This window comes from Lynx canadensis, chromosome A1, assembly GCF_007474595.2.
Source record: "Lynx canadensis isolate LIC74 chromosome A1, mLynCan4.pri.v2, whole genome shotgun sequence".
Lineage (NCBI taxonomy): Eukaryota > Metazoa > Chordata > Mammalia > Carnivora > Felidae > Lynx > Lynx canadensis.
This window is the reverse complement of record NC_044303.2, coordinates 58,812,129-58,825,715: the sequence shown is the minus strand read 5'-3', so window position 1 is coordinate 58,825,715 and position 13,587 is coordinate 58,812,129.

The window sequence follows — 13,587 nt, the reverse complement described above, 5'->3', positions numbered from 1 at the left end:
TATTTTTTTCAGAAATTATCTCAAATGTTTTCTCCAGCAAAATTCATTCACAGACTATGTTAGGTCAGAATGAATTTTAATTTTTATCATCAATCTTAATGATTTTGTCTTCCATTATCCATTCGATTATATCAAGTTTGATATATTTAATTCTACTTTTTAAAATTATTTTTAAAAATAATTCTACTTTTTAAAATTTTAGACTGAGAGTGCGAGTAGGGGACAAGGGCAGAGGGGGGAGAGAGAGAGAGAGAGAGAGAGAGAGAGAGAGAGAGAGAGAGAGAATCTCAAGCAGGCTCCATGCTCTGTGTGGAGCCCAACCAGGACTTGATCCCATGACGCTGGGATCATGACCTGAACTTAAATCAATAGTGGGACGCTCAACTGACTGAGCCACCCAGATGCCCCTAATTCTTTTTTTAAATTGATGCTTACCATCCTAAAGTATATTTTAAATTCCTTGATTTGAGGAAACATGGGGTTTTATATGTGTATCAAAAAATTAACAGAGTAGACTTTATATTAAAAATATTTAATTATTGCTTAATTATTTAGTTGTTTATTTAAATGAACAGAGTAGTTCAAAAGAGAGAGTTACAGTGCCTAGGTATAAGATACGGAGAAGAATTGGAATTGAATAAGGAAATTAAACCAGAATGTTCATGTAAGCAAAGGAGAACTCCAAAGTAAAATTACCTCAAAAATATAATCAACAATAATGATCTCTAAATAGCATTGTTTATTTATATTTTTTGTGCTTTATTTTCTGAATCTGACTCTCCATATATTTTTTTCTTTTTTCAAAAAAATTTTTTAATGTTTATTTATTTTTGAGAGAGAGAGAGAGAGAGAGAGAGAGAGTGTGTGTGTGTGTGTGTGTGTGTGTGTGAGCAGGGGAGGGGCAGAGAGAGAGGGAGACACAGAATCCGAAGCAGTCTCCAGGCTCTGAGGTGTCATGTCAGCACAGAGCCTGATGCGGGGCTCGTACTCACGAATCCTGAGATCATGACCTGAGCCAAAGTCAGACACCCAACTGACTGAGCCACCCAGGCGACCCTATATTTTTTTCAATAAAATAATCACACAATATACTTGTGAAGTAGATTCGGTATTGTTTTCTAATGCCTTTATCTTACGTCATTTGAAAATTTTGAGTAGATTTCTCAGCTATCTATAGAATGATGTGTGTTTAAGAAATGGTCAAGCAAAGCAGAGACAACCAGAAGAAAATATTGCCAAGTGGGTTATCAAACACAAGCATGTATGCTCTTGTCAGCATACATACACATGCATGGAAACACATACACACACACTCAGCATGGAGTGTGTACTTCTTCACAGAGAAAAGTAAACTCAAGTGTCTAAAGAATGACAATCTCTGATAAGTAGAAATAACAGCAAATAGTCACTTGTACAAATGTTATCCCTTTCTTTTTCGTTTCCCTCTAACTAACAAAATGTTCAGTGTTATATCAAAGGTTTTTCAAATGGACTGGCAAGACAAATGAAACAGGTACAAATCATGTAAACACTTGCATTATGTGCAAACATGTTATTTAAAGAATCTAATTTTAAAATTACAAGTAGACTTAAGGATAGCAGCAAATTAAAACATTCCATTTCAAAACTACTGTAGTTATCTAACCATATAAGTCATTTTACAAATTTTTATTGACTTCATCTCAAAATAAATAGCACTATTTTTATTTTTATTTTTATTTTTTTTAATTTTTATTTATTTTTGAGACAGAGAGAGACAGAGCATGAATGGGGTAGGGTCAGAGAGAGAGAGACACAGAATCTGAAACGGGCTCCAGGCTCTGAGCTGTCAGCACAGAGCCCGACGTAGGGCTCGAACTCACGGACCGCGAGATCATGACCTGAGCCGAAGTCTGCCACTTAACCGACTGAGCCACCCAGGCGCCCCAATAGCACTATTTTTAAAGGGATATTGTAAATCAGTTTCTCTAGGTTTCCAGCTTTCTTTGTCTTCAGACAAAGATTTTTGGTGTGTAGTTAGGTTTTTACCATTTCATCTCTATTAATAATAATGAAACTTATTTTTCATTAAAATTTACATAATAAAATACACAGCTTTTTGTGTTTGTTTTCACATCTGATCTTCACAACAGCCATATGAGAAAAGTTCCCTGAATTTTCAACTTACATATAGTTGATCCCACATAGAGTTGTTTAATAATTTTTCTAAAGCCACAAAGCTAGTAAGTGGGAGAGACAAATTTAAAAAAGTAAATTCCTACACCTATTGTTACCATAATTGTACCACTTTTAATGTATGAAATTTGAACATTCCACACAGGTTTTGCTTTTTTTTTTTTAAATATCAGTAACTAGTTCACTACTATATTCATTATTCTTTCCTTTTGGGAAATGCCAACATATTGACTATAATATTATTTCATTTATTCATCCCAGGATTGTCATCTTATCCTTAATCATTTATTTATCACAGATAACCTTTCATTTGTATACATTCTCAACTGCTGTGGTTACTAAGTGCTCATAAATACCTGGCTTTCCTCTTTGTGAGCACTTCAACTACTGTACTTCCCAATGGTCTTGGTATTGGGCTGGCAAATGAATTCTTCCGATCAACGAGCTGTAAACTAAAGCAACATGTACAATTTCCCTACTGAAGGATTTCATTGCTGGTAAGGGATCCCCTAAAGGTTCTTTTCCCCTTTTGTGGTGACAGAGAAGGCTGTACACTTGATGGGGCAGCCAAAAGATGACGATGCACTGTTATCTTGGGCATCTAAATGACTGTCCAGAGTGGCTCCTTACTGATATGTATTACACACACAACATAATTGAGAAATAAATATTTTGTGTTAAGGCTGACATTTTGGAATCGTTTGCTTCTGCAAATTTACATAATCTGGTAAATCCTAGCATAACTCCCTTGCAGGTGTCTCCCTTTTTGGTTCTAACCTGAAAAAAAAAAACAAAACAAAATAAAAAAGCTCTTTATCGACTCTACTTACATGCACCCCAGCAATGGATAAGGCTTAAAGAATGATTCACTCTTCTCTGGCCCCACATTATCATTTTAAATTTAACATAAGTCCTAAGAACTAACCATCTAATTTATTACATTTATCAGTCTTATCTTTCTTCCTCTGAAAAAGCCAGGACATACCTTCTCTGCTTATCAGACTCCTACTTTCCCTTCTACCTCCACATTCTCATCTGATGACTTATTTTCTTCATTCTCTGAAAAACTGGAGCAATTTGAAGTGAACTACCTCAAATTCCTACCATCACGTTTAGTGTCCTCTCAGTTAGAGTGGGAGAGAGCCAAAGCATAAGAGACTGTTAAAAACTGAGAACAAACTGAGGGTTGATGGGGGGAGGGAGGGAGGGGAGGGTGGGTGATGGGTATTGAGGAGGGCACCTTTTGGGATGAGCACTGGGTGTTGTATGGAAACCAATTTGTCAATAAATTTCATATATATATAAAAAAAATAATAATTTTCTACCTTACTCTTTTGATCAAGTATTTTTAATCCTACCTCAAAACCAGTCTTATACTTCTGCATAATGCCTTATACTGTTTTGCTAACTGATTCCACCTATTTCTTCTTCCTACTGAAGCACTGATTTGATACTTCTCCAGCATCATTCCAACTTCTCACAAACATACCCCCATACAAAACAAAAGAACAGCTACAACAAAAACTCCAAAACAAAAACCCTACTTTGGCCCCTAACCCCTTCTAATCATGGTCTCATTGTTCTACTCCCTTGTAGCAGAACTTCTTGGTATAGTTTCCTTTGGTTATTATTTCCATTTTATAGATTGTTATCCTCCTTTCATCCCACTCTGAGAAAATTGAGGGTTTGTCACTTCTTGAAATTATATTTGTCAAATTTGTCAATAGCCTCCATTTTACCAAACAAAATAATCAATGCCTACTCCTCAGTTTTCTTGAACTTCTTCTTGAAATACATAAACTCATCTTTCAAGGAATTCCAGTCTTCTTGATTGCTTTCTACCCACTCCAATGAGTGCTCTTTTTTTTTAAATCTCTTTGCTTCTTTTTCCTCTGCTTTCTCATCCTTACATATTTGAGGACCCAAGAATTAGTTGGTGTCTGTTCTCTATATTCACTATATAGGTGATCTCATTTATCCTTTCACTTTAAATTTTGTTTTAATGTTTATTTTTGAGAGAGAGAGAGAGAGACAGAGTGTGAGTGGGGGAAGGGCAGAGAGAGGGGGAGACACAGAATCTGAAGCAGGCTCCAGGCTTCTAGCTGTCAGCATAGAGCCCTATGTGGGGCTGGAATCCACAAATTGTGAGATCATGACCTGACCCAAAGTTGGATGCTCAACTGACTGAGCCACCCAGGTGCCCCTATCCCTTCACTTTAAATATCATCTTTTCAAATGCATGTCTCCAGAGCTGACCTGTGTGTGTGTGTGTGTGTGTGTGTGTGTGAGAGAGAGAGAGAGAGAGAGAGAGAGAGAGAGATTTAGTTTATAACCAACTCCTGCCAGACTTCTCCATTTTGATGTCTAACAGATACATCAATCACAAATTATTGACAATCGTGTTCCTCCTAAGTATCTTCATGTACCTAAACAGCATCACCATTCATCTAAGTTGTTTAGGACTAAAATTGTTAAATCTGCTCTTTTTTTCAGACTTCATTTGTTTTTCAACTTCATTCACTATTTTAATGGCCAAAACTATACCCCAAATTCATCCAATTCTTGCCTCTTCATCTTACCTCTTCTTCCTTTGTGTGGGAATCTGAGCCACCATTGTCTTTGGCTGCTAGATCATGGAAATGAACTTGTAAAGTCTCCATACCTTACTGTGGTCCCTCCTCTGCAGCTCTTCGTTGATATAAATCACGTCATAACATTTAATTGAGCACTATCCTACAACAGTTATTTGCAACTAAAATAAAACACAAACTCCTTATCATGGGCTACAAAAATCTGTATGATCTGGCCCCTGCCTACCTCTTCAACTACTTTTTGTCTCACAGTTTCGGCCTCTCAGTTTCTTGAGTACATTAAGCTAATTTTTACATCCAAGTTATTGAACATACAATTTACTTTGACTAGACTATTCTCTCTTCCTCCAGTTTTCTTATAGCTTTCTCCTAAGCATTTTCAAGTCTCTGCTCAAATATCACATTCTGAAAAAGTATTTCTTGAGTATCCCATTTATTTTTTTCCTTATCACACCATTTATTTTTTTTTTCAACGTTTATTTATTTTTGGGACAGAGAGAGACAGAGCATGAACGGGGGAGGGGCAGAGAGAGAGGGAGACACAGAATCGGAAACAGGCTCCAGGCTCTGAGCCATCAGCCCAGAGCCCGACGCGGGGCTCGAACTCCCGGACCGCGAGATCGTGACCTGGCTGAAGTCGGAAGCTTAACCGACTGCGCCACCCAGGCGCCCCACCTTATCACACCATTTAAAACAGCCCTCCAAAAGCACACCTCAAATCCAAATACTTCATCTCTTTCTGTATTCTGATGCTGCTTCATTTTTCTTCAGAAAAGGTATTATTTCCAGAAATTACACACACACACATACACACACATACACATACTCACAAAAAAGGAATGTCCAAAATTCCTAACCCAAAGCTTTTCCACTGAATCTCTTTCTTAGTGTGATTCTGTAAATTCCAGGGCCATTAAATCAAAGAAATTTTGTGTGTGTGTGTGTGTGTGTGTGTGTGTGTGTGTGTATATATATATATTTATATGAACTATTGAAGAGATGGGGGAAGGGTGAGGGACAAATCTTTGCAAAGTGTGTTAGCTTTGTGAAACATACAATAATCTCCCCAGTAGAGCCTCAAGGTGCTATGAACATTTCATGGTGTGTGACATCTGATGATACCTAGGAATGTTATCAGCCCACTGCTGGCCAATCATAATTCCTCTGGTTCTTCACTTGTTTGTAAAACCGGTTTTTTGGAATAAAACCTTCAAGTAAATTTCCCTTATTTATCAACATGACAAATCCTGATTTGTTTTTATGTTGTTCTTCTAGCATTTCTACATGTTTTGTTTTAATTATGAACACCAAATAAGTTACTGGGCTTGGCAAATTAGGATATTTCTAACAATATTTAACATATTAGATATAATACTATGTAGATTAAAGTGGTTCGGAGATAACTTTTAAAAATATTATTTGCAACCTAAAATATCTATGGTTGGACACAACCAACAGTAAAATACAATTGTTTCATTATATTGCGTAAATAAGATGCCGTAATATTTAACTATTTTCTCTCACTACATCCATTTCACTTTCAAATTTTCATTGATTTGGATAAAATTAAACATAACATGAATTGTCATCTGTATCTTATTTTTCCTCAGTAGCTTTTAGTTACAAATAAGCATAGAATGGAAAGATAGTTAAATTACAGTGACAAAGAAATTCTTTATGCTTAGAAATAAATCAAGATTATTCTTTTTTTTTCTTTTGAGGCTACTTTATTTTTTTATTATTTAAAAGTTTTTGGACAGTTGATTCCTAGTGCCTCCTCTATTTGGAAAAGAAATAATCTGTCAGTAGTATAAAAATAAGCATTGCGTGTTACAGTTGGATGCATAATGTGTGACAATATCTGAGTGTGAAAAAAAGAACTAGGAAAACAATAAATATATATCAAACATTAGCAAGATTAATATGTGGCAATAAAGTCTATTACTGTCTCTTTTTTCTTTCTTTCTTTATAAACTGGATTTAGAGTGGTTAGAGAAGTCACCTGCTGATGCTTGCACGCCACAGGTGAAACAAGCTATTTTCTTCTTTTTGTAATTTTTTGCATAAGTATTTTTAAATCTCTGAATATTTTGTGCACTTGATACATATTAGAATTAGGGGCACCTGGGTGGAAGTCGGTTAAGTGTCTGACTTCAGCTCAGGCCATGATCTCACAGTTCATGAGTTTGAGCTCTTCATTGGACTCTGCTGTCAGCATAGATGATGCTTCAGATCCTCTACCCTCTCTCTCCATGCCCTCCCCCTTCTCGTGCTCTCTTTTCCTCTCTCCCTCTAAAAAGTAAAGGTAAAAATTAGAATCGCAATTTAGGTTTTTCAATGTAGCTAACACCATTTAAATAAAAGGTTACTTTTGTAAGCTTAACTAAACATGAAAAAGAAATGAGATAACAGAAATAATCACTTGCAATCATTTTTACTTATGCTGGTTCATCAAAAGAATCTGTTTAGTGTAAAATAATCAGACTGATGATGCTAGCAACATAATTATTTCATGTTTTACAATAGTTAAAAGAACAAACTTAAGAGACAATTGAGAAAATCTTCTGCCTAATTAGAGTCAAAGTGGTTGTACTATCATAAAATTCACAAACAATACAAGCAAAATGTTGTTGTTACTACTATTTTTAGCAGTGGTCATAATACACACAAAATGATATTACAACCAAGGGAAATTTATGGTAGACAACTTAAATATGTTCAGTGATAAATGAAAATGCATCACCTATTTTGAAAGGTGACTCTCGATCCAAAGCACTCTTTAACTATTAGTGATTGGCAAAGAAGTGTCAATTTATGCCCAGATGTCAGAATTCTAAATCATTATTAAAATATATAATATGAGGTATTAAGAAAAACAAATAAATTAAAAGAGATGGCACAATGACTAAATCTAATTTAATAGCCAAGACAGTCCTAAATCTGGAAGTCTTTACAAAGGAACCAGCAATCTGAAACCCAGATGTTAAAGAAGGTAATTCAAGTTTATTGAGTGCCTAAGGCACTGTGCAAAGGATTTTCGCTTTCTTTTATCATTTAAAGGGTCTGCCATTTCCAGAGATCATTATCCACATTTACAGAGTAGTTAACCAACCTAGAATCTAAACTATTCAAGTAAACTTTCTCAGGCTTATGGGAAGAGGCAGGGCTCAGAGCTAGGCCTGTCTCTCTGTAAAGATCCAGTCCAATAAGTACGAAATTCTTTCTCTAAGAGCTTCTTGGCAATCGAGATATGGAAGTTCACACACCTATGAATATCCTTCTGTCATACACATTCATATAGTTCAAATATTTGCTGAGATATTCCACAAAACTTCAAAGTAAAAGTAGGTAAGTGTATTCAGGGGAAAATTATCAAAAAAAAGCAACAAGAGTAACAACAAAACAATTTGTGGAGAGGTACTCTACTCTCTTATGTCTTTTATTACATGGAATCATTAACTTTTGTATCCCAACTTCCTAGGAAACAGATCCATTAGGGTTCATAATGTTTAAAGAAAGAAAAAGTAAAAGCAGCAAAAATATCTCAGGTCTTTATTTACAAATTACAGGAAAAAACTAAAAGCTGATGTGGTTCAACACACTGTTGGTTAAAAATCAGGCATAAAGTACTGAAAATACAATAGTATAATGATTAAATATTGAGCAATTGTGTCTTTAAATTTTTTTATGTTTATTTATTTTTGAGAGAGAGAGAGACAGAGTGCAAGCAGGGGAGGGCAGAGGGAGGGAGACACAGAATCCAAAGCAGGCTCCAGGCTCTGAACTGTCAGCACAGAGCCCAATGGGGGGCTCAAACTCACTAACTTTGAGATCATGACTAAACCAAAGTCGGATGCTTAACCAAGTGAGCCACCCAGACACCCAAATTTGAGTGTTCTTTAAAACTGAAAGGGAGAAAATCATCTTTTCCTTCTACATATTCAAGTTCTTGTCTGGGGATCCTATAACAAAAGACATACAGGTATCCCCCACTTTTCAAAAGCTTGCCATATGCCACTTTGCTTCTCTGAAAGATCTACATTAGTACCTGTTTTCACTGGCCAAAATAAATCAGAAGAGAATTTTCACTTTTCTGAAAAATGATGGAAAACAAAAATAGTGTTTAATGTTTATTTTGCAGCTAGCCTTAGTAGAGGCAGCAAATATCCCAACCAGCAAGAGTGGCCCCACCAGTCTCCTTCCCTGACAACTATACTCAGCATCTCAGTGAAGTCACCATAGCTTTGAATGGTGTTTGTGATCATCTGTGCTTTATCTCAATTTATTTTGTGCATCCTGTTAGTAAGATGTGTTCTAAGATATCAGAAAAACCTAAAAGAGGTTATTTTTTAGGTCTGGGAATGCTTGAAAATTTTTTCATTGTAAATTAACGGTAATTGCTTCTTTCCTTTAAGCCATGTCAGTATACAAAAGTTTTCAGAGGATTGCTGTACTTTCAGATAGCAAGGAAAACCTGTATTAACAAGAGAGAAGTGTAGAAATTTATTTAATATAAGTCTTCTTGTGACACAGGATCCTTCATAAGGGAATGAGGACTCAAAAAAGTGGTTCAAGTTGAATGATCTTATGCTAGGTTTGATGAAGAGTGGAAAGTCTTGGGAAAATTGAGCTAACGATGCTAACTGGGGAAAGCTTAGTAGGGTGGCTTCCTTTCGATTCTTCTCAGTATCCATGTCTGTTGTGGAGATAAGGATGTTCCTTCCCCCTGGGTATACAAAGAGCACCTCTCCAATGAGAGTCTTATGACACACTTCAGGGAAGACTGGAAAAGGTCAGAGAGTCCTTCCCGTTCTTGCCCTTTTCCTCAAATTTCTTCATTTTAATGTATCCAATATGCCAGAGTGCCATATTCTGGAGTAGTGTGTCCTGAAGTAGTCTGCCTCATCAAGATCTGAAGTTGTAGGAGAACATCTTTCACAAATTTTCTGAGATTATCATAGATACGCATTTAATTGTTTTGAAACAAAGTAAAATAAGATGAATGTTACAAAAAAAAAAAATAGTAAGAAAGATAGGGGCACCCAGTTCTTAGCCAGTTGTGTCCAACCCTTGATTTCAGCTCAGGTCATGATCTCAGCATTCTTGAGATCCAGCCCTGCGTTGGGCTCTGTAGTGACAGCACAGAGCCTGCTTGGGATTCTGTCTCTCCCTCTCTCTCTGTCCCTCCCCCGCTACCAAGCACTCTCTCTCTCTCTTTCTCTCGCTACGAAGTACTCTCTCTCTCTCTCTCTCTAAATACATAAACATTTAAAAAAAGAAAGTAACAAAGATGGCTATATTGAATTCATGCCATGCATTCACACTCATATAGGTGATGAAAACGACAGTTGTCAACTATACATTACTTCTGCAGTTTAAATACTGACAATTTTAGATCATATTGTAGATAATTTGTTTCCATATTCTCCTAGATTATCTTCTGTATGATCTTAAAATTTTAACAACATCAGACTTTATAAATTAACAGTACCTAATGTCTTCTAGAAATCTCCCTGTACAATTTGGAAAAATTTTAAGTTGTTGTTGTTATGTTTTAAGTACAAATGCAAAATAAATAATAAGCTTTTGTGGGCCAAAGATCTTCCACCCAAAGAATTATTTCATTGAGAAAGCCATGAATAAATATGTGAACATTTAAAGAACACAGATTCTGAAAATACTTCATCATTTTTGTGCCTTATATACATTTTTCTCTCAATGATGTGATCAAACAAGTAGCAACCATTCAATTATGATTTGTTTTGTTGCTACTAAGTTGGCCAGAACAGCATTTCATATCTTACCATTTGAAATGTTATTTTCTTAGTAAAGAAAATCAATATTTTTAGGTATTTTGGCTTATGACACAAAAGTTCAGAATTCTTATCTAAATTATCTTTCTAGGGACCCCTTGGTGGCTTAGTTGGTTAAGTGTCTGACTCTTGGTTTCAGCTCAGGTTATGATCTCACGGTTTGTGGGTTCACATCAGGCTTTGTGCTAACAGTACAGAACCTCCTTGGGATTCTCTCTTTCCCTCTCTCTCTCTCTCTCTGCCCTTCCCCCACTTGACTGTTTCTGTTTCTCTCAAAATAAATAAATAAACTTAAATTAAAAAAATATCTTTTTAAAAAATGGAAATTTTTATATCCAATAGTGATAGTGAAGTTACATTAAGCTAATGCTCCATGGAAATAACATAAGTAAACCATATACCATTATAAAATAAAACTAGGTGACATTATAACTGATTATTATCTTTCATTATTTGTCATTTCATTATTTCATTATTTCTGTCATTTATCATTACATAGTTTTGCATAATATCAAACTGACTCTTATACAGAAAATGAGTGCTATGCTAATAGACAAAATCAAAGTTTATAACTAATAGTTACAGCAAAAAAAGCACACTAAAATAATTTATATAGTCCATGCTAAAGAAATCAGAGTAAATGTTACAATGATAATGAACATTAGAAAATTTTGGATAAGAAGGCTTTATTCTGTGTTCTATACACTGAAAGTCTGTTCTCCCAAAATTTGTATGTTGAAATCCAGTTCCCAATATGATGGGTGTTTGTAGGTAAGGCCTTCAGGAGGTACTTAGGCCATGAAGTAATGCCTTCAAGAATGTGATCAGTGACATTATAAAAGATCCCAGGAAGCTCCTTTGCTGCTTCCTCCATGGGAGGACAACACTCTAAAGACCAAGAAAAGGGCTTTTACCAAATCTGCAGTGCTCTTGGACTTTCCAGTTTTCAGAACTGTGAGAAATAAATTTTGATTGTTTATAAGCCACCTTATATATGGTATTTTAACAGCTGGAGCAGACCAAGAATATCTGTCATTCCGGTCAAATTGAAAGAAAGTTGACCAGCTTTCACAATGTCTACTCCTCAAGCATCAAAACCATCAGAGATGTGAATTAAAAAAAAAAAAGGAAATTGAACTCATTCTTTATACAAATGTTCCAAAAATCAGGTTTCTCAGGTGGTTGATAATGACTAATGTCAAATTATCCTTGTCATTGAATTTAGACTTATTTTTAAAAATTATTTTATTTTATTTCATCATGAGAAGTGTAGTTTTAAATTGTCATTTCCTATTTTCCTCATTCCCCCATGCACCTCCCCCTCTAGTAACCATCAGTTTGTTCTCTATAGTTAAGAGTCTGTTTCTTAGCTTCCCTCTCTCTCTTTTTTTCCTTTTGCTCATTTGTTTTGCTTCTTAAATTCCACATATTAGTGAGATCATATGGTATTTATCTTTATCTGACTGTCTTATTTCACTTAGCATTATACTCTCTAACTCTATCCATGTTGTTGCAAATGGCAAGACTTCATACTTTATTATGGCTGAGTAATATCTATCAATGGACACTTGGGTTTCTTCCATAGTTTGTCTATTATAAATAATGCTGTAGTAAACACAAGGGTGTATGTATCCCTTTGAATTAATATTTTTGTATTTTGGGGATAAATACCCAGTAGTGCAACTACTGGATCATATGGTAATTCTATTTTGAATTTTTGGAGGAATCTCCATACTGTTTTCTATAATGGCTGCATTCCCATCAACAGTGCATAAAGATTCCTTTTCTTCATGCCCTCTCCAATACTTGTTTCTTGTGTTTTTGATTTTAGCCAATCTGAAAGGTGTGAGGTGATATCTCATTGTAGTTTTGATTTGCATTTCCCTGTAGATTACTGATGTTGAGCATCTTTTCATGTGCCTGTTAGCCATCTGTATATCTTCTTTGGAGAAACGTCTGTTCATGTCCATTTTTAACTGAATTATTTGTTTTTTGGGTATTGAGTTGTATCAGTTCTTTATATATTTTGGATACTAACCCTTTATCAGATATGCCATTTGCAAACATCTTCTCCCATTTCATAGATTATCTTTTAGTTTTATTTATTGTTTCCTTCATTGTTCAGAAACTTTTAATTTTGATGTCTCAATTTAGCTTTATAATGTAATTTGTCCCCAAGTGTAATTATTATTTCTATAATTGTTGTTTGAACATGTTCTTTCCAAAGATGCAGAGCCATTCTCCAAACCTCTCTGTTCCTAGTTATTAGAGCCATTGCTTGCACAGCAAAAGCATAGAAGCCTGAATAAAGTTCAAAGGCAAATATGTTTAAGAATTAGTCTCTCTTATTTTGAAATTGACAGTTATCTTGACCAGTGAATCATCAGTCATTTAATTATCTTACATGCGCATACACATCTACATACACATTCACACGTATACCACATGCCTACAACAGAGAAAGGTGATTTCAAACTTGTGATTGTATAAATTTCTCACATGAGAAAACACTGGCATGTATTGATAATGTTTATCAAGTGATAGGGAAAGACAATTCTAATAGTAAGAATAACAGTGTATTTTCAGAAATCCAATTAACTTCTGAAAATGCATTGATATTTTTTATGAGACACTAATTTATAAAGAACATTAAAGTTTATTAATGTACAATGGTGTTCATATCTTTCCAGTTATTAGCGTATAAACGTTTGCTATTCCAGGAACGTTGTTCAAGATATTAAGGTCCCAAAGAAAACAAATTAATAAAAGGGTCAATTTAAGATATTTTTTCCTGGATGGTCCAGAAGTATATTTAATCCAATTTGGGGCAGACTGAAGATTTTTTTTGTTTGTTTGTCTGTTTTGTTTTTTACCTCATTACACTACAGAGTTTCCTGGTGGCTGGAATACTTGAGACTGACATTTAAAGATTACTCTTCTTGGAGGGGGAGAGGAAGATGGCGGCGTAGGAGGACGCTGGGCTCACCGCGCGTCCTGCTGATCACTTA